Here is an 11,627-nt window from a genome sequence, read left to right on the forward strand (position 1 = left end):
TTAGAGTGATGTATTCTCTGGTGTGGTGTCTGCAGCACATCCCTGTTCAACTCTTAAGTCAAAGCAGGAGGAAGCTCCAAGGCCATGGTCTGGAGAGGTTTACAAACCTCCCCTAAATTCTTCCCTGTAGGTGAAATCATGTGAAAGCTGCTTAGGCAGATTATCCCTGCCTCGACGGCAGCTGGCAGCGAGATCCTTGGGAGTGCACCTGACTCAATACTGGCGGTGACGCAACCGCTGCCTGTGGCGCAGCGTGCTCCCTCAATCCTCCATGACCTTTATCCCCAGAGGGAAAAGTGCATCTTGTGGCCTGAAGCACACGATCGTTTAGTCTATGTTTGTCTGTACATTTGCAGGGTTACACAAAAACTAGTCAATTCCCATGAAATTGAGGGTTGCCCAAGGAAGAACCCATCAAAATCAGGTGCATTTCAACATATAGTTCATATCTCAGAGAATAAACCATAAATCCTAATGAAAATTATCTGACATATTTTCATAGTCCAGGGAATTGTTAGGCCTTGGAGGAGGTATGCACTCTAGTGAGAGCCATTCTAGTTTGGTTCTGGTTTTGGTTTATTGTGAATATTTTAACATATTAAAATTGTTGAGGACAGGATCGTTTTCTTGACTTCTGTGATGGAAATCTGGAAATACAAGAGGCTGGAAACAACAAAGTTATCTACGTGTATTTAATAAGGGGCTTTCTGCAGAAAGGATCAACACAGGGAGACCACAAGGATCTCAGAGTGAAGATGCAGAACAGTCAAAATCACACATCTTATATAGGAGAACTGAGGGCTGTCCCTCTGAGCCAATCCAGACAGGTTTCCATGATGGGGGGAGGAGAGGAATCTAAACATTAGCAGCTGATTTACATGTGTTTCCTTAGGTGATAAGAAGGCATACCACTACTTCCTTTGATGGGTAATTAAGTAACAAATGGTCTTACCGTATTTCAACACTAACAGTCCCGACCATAAAACAGCTCAAGTCATAAACAATTTGGTGTATGTAAATACAAGTCATAAAAGTCTCTTACAAGGCTGCAGAAACTTACTATCCAAATATAAAATAGTTTGTCAACCATTCTTAGTTAAATTTTCTACTACACTTCTTTCCATCATCATCGATCCTGATGACTTTAACCAAAGAAGCATAGCAAACACAACTCTAACAGAAGAACTAACACAAAAACAAACCAGCCATCATAAAAACTGGAGTGAATACCTTAAAAAGAAAAATAATTCCTTGATTCGCCCCCTGATTGATATAATTGAATGGGTTCTTCCCTGACTCATACCAGATCCTTCAACTAGTTTTTGGTGAAATCTGCAAAGTAGTTTTTGCGTAATCTTGCTAACAATTTAACCAAAGCACCGGGGTGAAAACGTAACCTCCTTGGCAGAGGAGTAACTATCCAAAAAGAGTGTTAGCCAATGTTCCAGTTCTTGTCTGATTTGACAAGTGAATCGAGAGCTAGTATGATTGTCATGACTCATTTTCTTATTATGAACTCTTTTGGTTATTTGACTATTACATGTGTTTCCTTGTATTTAGATTTGTGTTCATTGTGTGTTTCCTGTTTTATTTTGAAATTTGGATCTCCCTCATGTGTTTCTGTTTTAATAACTTCCTGCCCTTGTGCTTTTCCCTCCAGTTTTGTTGCCTTGAGTTGTTTCACCTGTTTTTCCGCTGATCCCTGTCTCTAGTTTGACATCAGTTTGGTTTGTATTTAAGTCAAGTCCTCAGTTCTTTCTCTGTCGAGCCGTCTGTCTTATTAGTCTCTGCCAGTTTTGTCTCCATGTTGATGTTCTCAAGTTGTTTTGTCCTGGACAATTTCAGTTCACCAGTTTGGTTTCCTGCCGGGCCTTGGACCTTCCTCCTGCCTCGCTCCTGCATTTGGGTCCACCTGCTCTCTACAATTGTGACAGTGATATTGTAAACAGAAAAAAGTTGTTGTTTTTAATCACTCAAGTCATTTGTTCCTGTGAATTACAAAATTAAATGTGAGTAATGCGGAACAGTCTCCGACTCTCCGCCTGGTCGTCATGTTGACTTTTGATAGTTACAGGAATATCATCATACGGTCGAGCCAACTGAACTGTACTCAGCTCACAATGTGGTCTGTGGCCTTTAAGGTATGAAAAGTCCAGATTTATCCTTGGGACATTAAAATCTTGGGAAGTGAAGCTTCTGCAAACTTGCTCAGATTTGTCAGGCCCTGACAATTTTATTTAAAGACTCAAAGTGTCATATTTTAATTAAGTGTAGTCAGAAGTGGAGGAATGGTCCCCCTCCAAGTGTGTTTTAATGAGGTCCCAGGTGCACTGTCACCTCATGAAAACACAACGCTCCAACAAAATCCATGTCCCATCACACTTCACACACTCAGCTTCATGAAGTTTTATTAAAAATTAAGGGATTTCAGTCGCAATGCTTCAAAGCTTCACCAGGTCCAACCAAGGAAAGAATTGCAGTGTCGTTGTCAGCTGAGGTGACAAAGACATAAAATACAGTTTATTCTGAGCTGATGCATAGATGAACTGGTTTATTCTTTTAAAGCTACAATTTCAGGGACCACGTCACAGCCCACAAAGGTGAATATAACAAATGCATTGTCTAGACAACAGTCTGATTCACAGCAGAGAATATAAATACATTCACATTTTCTGCTGTGAATAAGAGTGAAAACAAAAAAATCTAAATAGAAAACTGTGTCTTCCATTTAGATTTTTTAGATTTAGTGCTTGGAAAAAAGAGACAACCATGAAATTATTTGAGACTTTTTATGCTTTAGTTGTTTTGTCAATTTAGTGAAATATGAAGCTGCCAGGGACAGAACATGACACAGGCATTGAGATTGTACAAATACAAATATCAGTAAAGGACAGTTGAAAATAACCTTTCAATATAAATACAAACACAAAATAAATATTAATGATGAGCTCCTTTACATGTCATTTGATTGTGATGAGGATTTTGACTAAAGTCCATTTGCTATTCTAAATCATTGAAAACGCTAATTTCCATGGTTTGATTTATGATTAATTTGAATATCGTCCTGGTCCATAGACTAACCATGTGAAAGCCCAACATCAGCATTTATCACATCTTGTCTCCACATGATATGCAGAAATAAAGTTATATTATTCACCATTGAATAGACAGAAGCTGGTGGGGTTTCTCTGTTCTGGTGAGGTTTGATTTAATAGGCGTATTCACTTGCTTAATAAAATACAAATTTGTGAAATGCACAAAATTGTCAGCAACTGGCTCATGAAAATTGAAGAGTAATTGTAGAAATGTCAGCGGCTGAAATGTGGTGAGGTCTGTTCTTTCTCCTGCTGTCTTTCTTCATGGTCGTTCAGTCTCGGTTTAAAATGTTCATGATTTATTACCATGGTCGTCTGTTTTGTCTCATGTAGCTGTTTGATGCTGGGATGCCCGGCTTTGATAAATGGACAATGAATAAAGTAATTTATTGTAGCTGTGAATATATGTGTTTTAAGGCTTTTCTCTCATATTTCTGTGCACTGTGCAGGCCGCCATGAATCATGTAAAGACCTATAAAGTGAAGTATAAAGTGTTAAGTACAGCTAATGTAATCAACAAAATTTAGATTTTTTCATGAATATTGTATATTGTGAAGTAAAAGTGTCATTACATTGCACAAGACTTTAAACCCTTATATCTAATATGAGATATCCCTACATCAAAGATTACATGTATATTTATAAAGTGGCAAAAGCTTTCAAATCTGATTTGAAACCATCTACAGCCAGGCTTTAGAGGACTATACAAAGTAGCCTATGCACCCACGCACCACGCTGCTTTAAGCCAAAGCGCATCCTGTCTCATAGGGGCCCGTGATGTGTTCTACACATTGCAGCTGATACTTGGCCGGCACTGAACTCCCGAAATAGACTTCAGTTCCAGATAGGTGGGTTGTGAGGCGAAAGAGAGAGAAAGTGGGAAAGGAAGTGAGCGTGGGACACAGGATAGTGTAACACAGTATTGTGTGTCTGCAATCTGCCGCCCGCGCCCTCCACTCATATTTCACTTTGTGTGTGTTAGTGCTTGTTTTATGTTAGCGTTGGCGTCAATGTCGGAGCTTGGGTTGTGGTTAGCTTAGGGGTTGGATATGAGGTTGGGGTTGGAGTTAATGTTAGTGTTAGGGTTAAGCAAATTTGAGATAATTTAATTTAATATCGTCTTCACTCACAGCCAAGTCACTGCATGTGTGTTTGTGTCTGTGTTTATGTTTGTGTGTGTGTGTGTGTGTGTCTGTGTGTGCAGTGACGTCAGGAAAGGTGCTCTTGTCAGTCTGATGCTCTTCAGTGAAGGCCTCTTATGCAATTTTGGGAAAGTCTGAGCAATAGTGTCCAGACATCTTGTTAAATGGCAGACACAAATACAGCCCACGCACACACATAAACACACACACACACACTATCATACGAACACAAAGGAACATGCAGATGAAGTGTCACATTTGTTTAATACAGCGTTGATGAAAAGACAGATACATAAAGACATGATGTGTTCTTGATAATGCAGCAGAACACAGAGGCCCATACATGTCTCTGTGCTGAAGTGGGCCATAGAGAGCGGAGGCTTACCCAACAGAGTTATAAATAACTGGACGTCCTGCACCTTAAGACGGTTTTGTCTGGGTGGAGGGCTCTCAGAGTTCAATGTAACCTGACAACTTAATCCCTTGTAAGAGAGAGAGAGAGGCAAAGGGAGGCTGGTGAGCATGGGCCTGGATCTCTAAGCTACTGTTGCTCATTAGCACTTTGGAGTAGCACAGCAAACATCTCTTTTTTTAGGACACAGTTCAACTGTACACGTGTGTACCACAAGCACAATCCCCCATAAACCCACACCGTGCTCTGCTATACGTCATCCCTGTGGTTTTGAATCCCATTATGAAATTTAAGTAATAGTTTGACATTTTAGGAAACACACACTTCTGCGTTCCCATGCTGAGAGTAAAATGAGAAGATCAATATCACCATGGATTTTTTTGCCGGTTGCCTGGCAACAATCACAGTTATGAGTCCAGGAAGTCACCGTGCCTAGCCAAGATGTAGTCCAACACAAAAAACTCCCCACTATAAAACACAACGTGGCTTCTTTTTAACAGTTTGGTTCTCAGATGGAGCCAAGTGAGTGTTTTACCCCTGATTGCAGTCGTTATGCTGAGGCTAACATGCTTGAAGTCTTAGCTTCATATTTGTTGAAGAGACATTACAGTGGTATCAATCAATCTCTAACGTTTTTAATAATTGATATAATAAATATAACAGATCAGTGCCTAATAACTGACAATATGTCATAATAATGAATCTGTGATCACCGGAATATTTATATTTACATCCATTATCGATTCCACGTATCTCTTTTTAGGAACGCCAAACCCAGCTGACATTGGGCAAGATACACCCCAGACTGGTCACCAGTGTATCACAGGGCTCATTCACACAGACTAATGAGAGTCTCCAATTAACCTAATCTCAATCTGCCTCTCTTTGGACAGAGAAAATCCAAGGAGAACGTGTAAACTCCACAGAAAGACGCAGACTGACCACCATGTCACACAGAGTGTCACATATAAATATATATATATATACATGTAAGTGTATGCGTCTGCTCGCCACATGCAGGACCCACATGGGAACAGGCTGACCTTTGATTCTCGCTGCACTCACTGGGATGGAAAAAGTGTGTGTGTGTGTATGTGTATGTGTGTGTGTGTGTGTGCGTGTATCTGGGAGTGTCCCTCTCTGTGTGCATCTCACGCATACTTGAGGAAATTGCCAGTAGTTGCTGGTGAAGACCAGGACCAGCTCAGCCTCGACCTGCCCTCTCGCAGCACATGGGCCACATTAGAGCCCATCAGGTGCTGCAGTCTCCAACAAGGCCGTGCTCGCCCTCAGGTTCTCCTGTCAAATGTCTGCCACTTTCACCGGCCTCCCTTACTCAGGAAATGACATTGCGTTTGAAATGGGGTTCCTGAGTGGATAATCTCCCCCAGGAGTGTTGGCAAAGACTTCCACGTTCCCTGTGTCTGTGCTCAGTCATGCAGATTGACCAGTGGATGTGGTACTGTAATGTAGTTAGGATCAATGCATTATGCACATAACTCGGTCAGGTTCCAGGGTTTCACAGCCACTAGACTGTGAATGAATATGAAATTATTAATGAGTAACTTTACATGTATTCTCATTATATTATATGACTTTATTCTTCTTGTCTTGTAATATAACGACTGTATTCAAAATAACAACTTTTTTTAATAATACAACTTTTTTTGTAATACTACAACTTTATTCTTATAAAATCAAGCCTTATAGTAAAATTGCAACTTCTTTCTTGTGATATTATGACTTGAATTAATAAAAAAATTTAACTACAACCATTTTTATTTTTAAATTACAGTGTTTTACTAGTTATATTACAACTTTATCAATCCGTTTTCCCATATAATATTACAACTTTTTACTGGTCGTTTTACAATGTTTTTTTTAAGTAATACAACAACTTTAAAATTACAACTTTATTCTTGCAATATTGCAACTATGTTGCCCTCGACATTTTCCTCGTAAAAGATACATGGAGGTAGGTTTACATTAAAACAAACACAATATAAAGCTCTTTAAATACAACAGTAGTTTACATCGTTAAATTGTTTCAAAAGTTAACAATTTTATACTTACAAATATAATGGACCTGCTTTTGTGGACCTTTTTCAATTATCATATCTGTTAATGTGCCACCAACTGGGTTTTATCTCAGAGCTCCTGCATCTTTTTATAGCTTTATCCATTTGCTCTTGAACAGGTAGACGTCGGTCTCAAGCACTGGGCCAGGTTAAGTGTATTGAGGTCAGACAGGATGGCCGCTGATCACCACCCGCTTAATCCCCTGACGTGGTCCAACAAACAGATTAGTCCAGTTCGTTGGCGGAAGGTCGATCCTGTTGCTCTCTGTTGGCTGAACTTCTGTCACATTCAATACCCAGTGCAGTACCACTGCAAATAATTTAAAGTGGGTTTCACTGACAAACCCATGAAGGAATCAGAGTTGAAATTCCACATTGGCAACAATAAGAGAGGTAAACCTTTGAGGGTTTATTTTATTTATTCACTTTCATTCACAAACAACAGTTTTTTACAACAATATTTTGGCTGGTAGTTGTGAAGTCATGAACTAATTAGCCTTTATGTTTGTCATGCAGTTATGACATATCCAGATGTACAGATGTCTTTATAGTGACATGAGCTCTTGTTGAAAGGTAACAGTGGGAGTAGATCTGTTGGGTCGATCAGCTAATTTAACTCCATTAGTTCTCAGCATGGACAGGGCAGGATTAGCTTTGTCCTTTGTCAGTGTCTCATCAAAACTACACTTACAATTACTGCTGGCACCACTGACGACTTACAGACACGTGGATATGACAAGATGCAGCCATAGATATACAGCAAAGTATGTGATACAGGAAAGCGGATACGTTTTTGAGTGTCATCAGAAAAAATCGAACCATCAGTCTAAACTTTGAGACGTACGACATGTATTAGGGCCAGAGTAGGTTTTAAAAAGAGTACGTGGAGCAGGGGGAGGGAATAATATTCGGAGAATAAAAAACGTAATACAAATAATAGAGCGTGAATACTCGAATATTACAGTGATAGTGTTACAAGAAAAACTCACAGAATTACAAGATCAAAGAATCTAGAACTCTTACTTTAGAAAATCATAAATTTAAGAGAAAAACTAATTTACTCTCAAAAACTGTAATATAGTTTCATATGATACAGTGTAATACAATTCAGTATGTATGTTTTTTCTTTGGTAAGAATTCTCATCACTTCAGAACTGGATCAACCTCCTCACACCACAGACGTTTTTTCCGCCTGCCGTGAATTATTGCTGCTTATGATCTGATCAAGTTTGAAATGGGATTAGGAAATACTTGTGTACCAATAAGGAAATAGCTGCTTTAGCCCAGAATCCATATATTATCATAATAAGAGACAGGACTGAGGCTTTTCAGAGGACAATAACAAACGTAGGAAATGCGGATTTGATTGAGGTGATTGCATTTGTCTGTCGTACTGTTTCAAACCACAAATCTCATTTTAATTACCTGTTTTAAATCTGACTTCAGTCTCAAGCTATTTCTGACTTTTCCAAAGAGGTAATATTCTCACCTCTGTCTATTTATTGGTTGGTTTGTGTGTTTGTGAGCAATATAACACAAAAACTACTGAACACATTATTATGAAACTAACAGCACTGATTATACTGTATTGAACATGAATATGTTCAAGAACAATTTCAGGAGGGTTTCTGCTCTTTTCTAGTGAAAGCTCTTGACCATTCCTGAATACTGTGATCCAGAGCAAGTACTTTTGCATTGACTGTATTAATGTATCTGTGTGCGTGTTTGTGTTCCTGCACTTATGTCTTTGTGAGGACCATTTTAAGCATAGACCCTACAGGGTGAGTGTGAATTTGCCCTTTGTCCTCGCTGCTATGTGTTCTGGTATGTAGCTAAAGGTCGGGGCCAGGCGGAGAGCAGGATGGCAGGGGCCCGATCAGGGGGAGCTGAGGCTGGGAAGAAGCACAGAGCCAAAGTCCAACATCTTGGATGAGGACGATGGATCAGGACAGGACCTTGAAAAGCAAAAAAAAATACTACACATCCTTCTGCATGAGATAATGGATTGCAGGCTTTAGAGCGTGAGAGGAAATAATCAGTTAACTTAGCTGAGCAATGTCCATTTCATTAAACCTATACAGGGAATGCATTAGGGCAATCAAGTCAAGTTGCACTTACATGTAGCACTTTGTAGTTTGGCTTTTTTGAAGCTAATGTACATGTGTCATTTCAGAGCAGCAACTGATGTTCACACATGGGGAATCTGAGCTTCTGGGTCAGGCTTAAACTTCTCGCTTGTCGTGACCTGCTGCATGACTTCACACGACTTGGAGCACAGGCTGTTCTGCAAGTCAGGACAGCTACAGCAGCACACACAAACACACACGCACACACACACTTAATGAGCTATCCATCAGTCCTCCTGTTGGTAAAAACAGGTACTGCAGTGTCAAAAGTTCTCTCCGTGATTTTGAGAGATGTGACTCTGACCTCTGATCTCTGCTTCACCACGCAGACGCCGGTCTGCTCTCCACATGTCAGCGACATCTTTAACTGCACAATTACACCGGATTGACACGAGGAACACAGAACCTAGTATTTACCACAAATGAGAAGTGTGATGCAAGGTTACATACTTCTTTTGCTATGTGTTTTTTTTTGTATTTATTATAGAAATCATCATTCACTGGCAGCGGCATTTTGTAAGACATGGTTGATCAAGATCCAAACCAAAATTTCATGGGTTCTTCCCCGACCAGTACTGCATCCTTCCAGCAATGTTGTGGTACTCCGTTGAGCTATTTGTTCCTCAATCTTTTCAAATCTGGAACTATTTTCTGCAATATGTGTGTAGAAACATGGTGTGTGTGAGTGGAACACAACAAGGGCTGGAAACAATTTCCCAAACACCTGTGTGATCTGATGATGAATACATTATATATAACGATGAGGACACATGGAAATAGGAAGCAGGAGATTCTCATTCAAGCAGAAATTTGTTCAGAAGGGAAAAACAAAAGCCGAGTGAGGGATTGTTCACATTCCACAGACATCTGTGATCTATGAATGAATGTTGTGTGCACAGCTTTCCTGCATTTTAGTCACTTGGATAACAAAAGGTTCAAATATGAAAGTGTCTGCGCCCGGAGGATTTGACTGGTTCGACTGTTCTGCTGCCATCTCACTTATCCGCTTCAAATCTGTGGAGGAAATGTGAGGGACAGACTGGAAATCGTAACAATCTCTCTCCTAATCCTGAAGACGAGAAAAGAAGAATGAGAAACTCAGCATCGTCACCTTCATCAGTTTAATTGTCAGTTGTCTGCGAGTGGTGATGACATGTAATTCCATTTGACTAATTAGTAAATGCGCATTCCTATTCAATTTATTATGACAGATTACAATTTGTCACTCCATCGAATATTAATGCACTTTTTCAAGTGGTTTTGTATTTATATAGCGTTTTTCTAGTCTGATGATGACCACTCAAAGCTCTTTACAGTACAGCTCTACATTCACCCATGAATACAGTGAATCTATTAGCAGCACTTTGTTGTTCTATGAGGGGCAATTCTGGTTTCAGCTTCTTGCCCAGGGACACTTCGGCATGCAGATGGGGAAGACTGGGGATCGAACTGCCGACCACTCTACCCCTCAACCACAGACGCCCGTTTAAATCACAATATATGCAAGTCACTGCAGAAGCAATGTCACATCAAAAGCATATTCTCTGGATCATATTAATTTTATGCATCACACAGTTGCATTGCAAGTCTAGGTACATTGTTTTATGTAACTGATGTCCTTTTACTAAATGTTTAGCATTTGTTTGGAAATTGTTTTACAATGTATATATTTAATGTAGGACTTTAAATTATTCCACTGGAAATCTCTGAAAATGTTGTAGAAAGGGAAATAAAATTCCTGGATTCCTTGGTGGTAAATCCATTGAGCTGTTGCTTAAAAACAAAAAAACGAATGTAAACAAACAATAAACAAATGTAGCATCAATACATGTTAAGTCAATTAAAACAGTTCTTGATTTAATGATTTATCAGTCTGATGCAGCCTACAAGTTAATGCTTTGAGAGGATACTGAAAGTTTTGTTTCAATATTGTGTTATCTCGCTCTCGAGGCCGGAAAAGTGCTTATACTGAATACTCAAAAACTCAAATACTCAGTACTTCTAGTCGTCCCAACCCTCGTATCTACTGAATCTTAGAGATACACATGAACACCTCGGCCTTAATTTCTTCCGCATATAAGACTCTATCTTGCATCAGTGGCCTGATAGGAGCAGCTGAAACTCACTAATGACAGAATACATGGACCGAACTGAATCAATCTCCTCGCGTAAATAGCTTACAGACACGTTTTCCAGGTTGTGTCAGTGATTTAAGCTTTAGGCTCCATCACAGCACATCTTACACACTGTTTAGCAAATGATTCCTCTTACAAGCTAGCGGCTAACCTAGCCGAACCGTCTATAGTTACAAAACAGGCCAATCTCTGAGCCTGTTATCTGTCATCTGACGATTAATCGTCCTCTGGAGGGCAACAGACGATATTTTGGTTCTTCCGGTGTAGACAGTGGAAATCCAGGCGAGGAGTCCGTCTCCTGTTCGGGATATAATGTTTACAGTCCAACTAGCAAAACAATACAAAAAGTCAGGAGACGTCTATATAACAGATTTTTTCACATCAACGCTTTAAACATTTTGGCTCATCTATGGCATATTAAAGCAGATAAATTAAAGCTAGTTGATGCAATTTGGTCAATGTGTTCTGCATTTTTCACTCTCCGTGCAGACTGTTGATTGGTCGGACTAGGAAAACAGAAGTGTTCCACCTCCAAAATCTCGTCCCTCATTTACAAATCCTGTTTATTAACATGTAGTTTCTTGAGATTATAAACCAGCTAAAAATCCACAGCTATATTGTAATTAATTGTAAATTACT

This window comes from Pleuronectes platessa, chromosome 5 (genome assembly GCF_947347685.1).
Source record: "Pleuronectes platessa chromosome 5, fPlePla1.1, whole genome shotgun sequence".
Lineage (NCBI taxonomy): Eukaryota > Metazoa > Chordata > Actinopteri > Pleuronectiformes > Pleuronectidae > Pleuronectes > Pleuronectes platessa.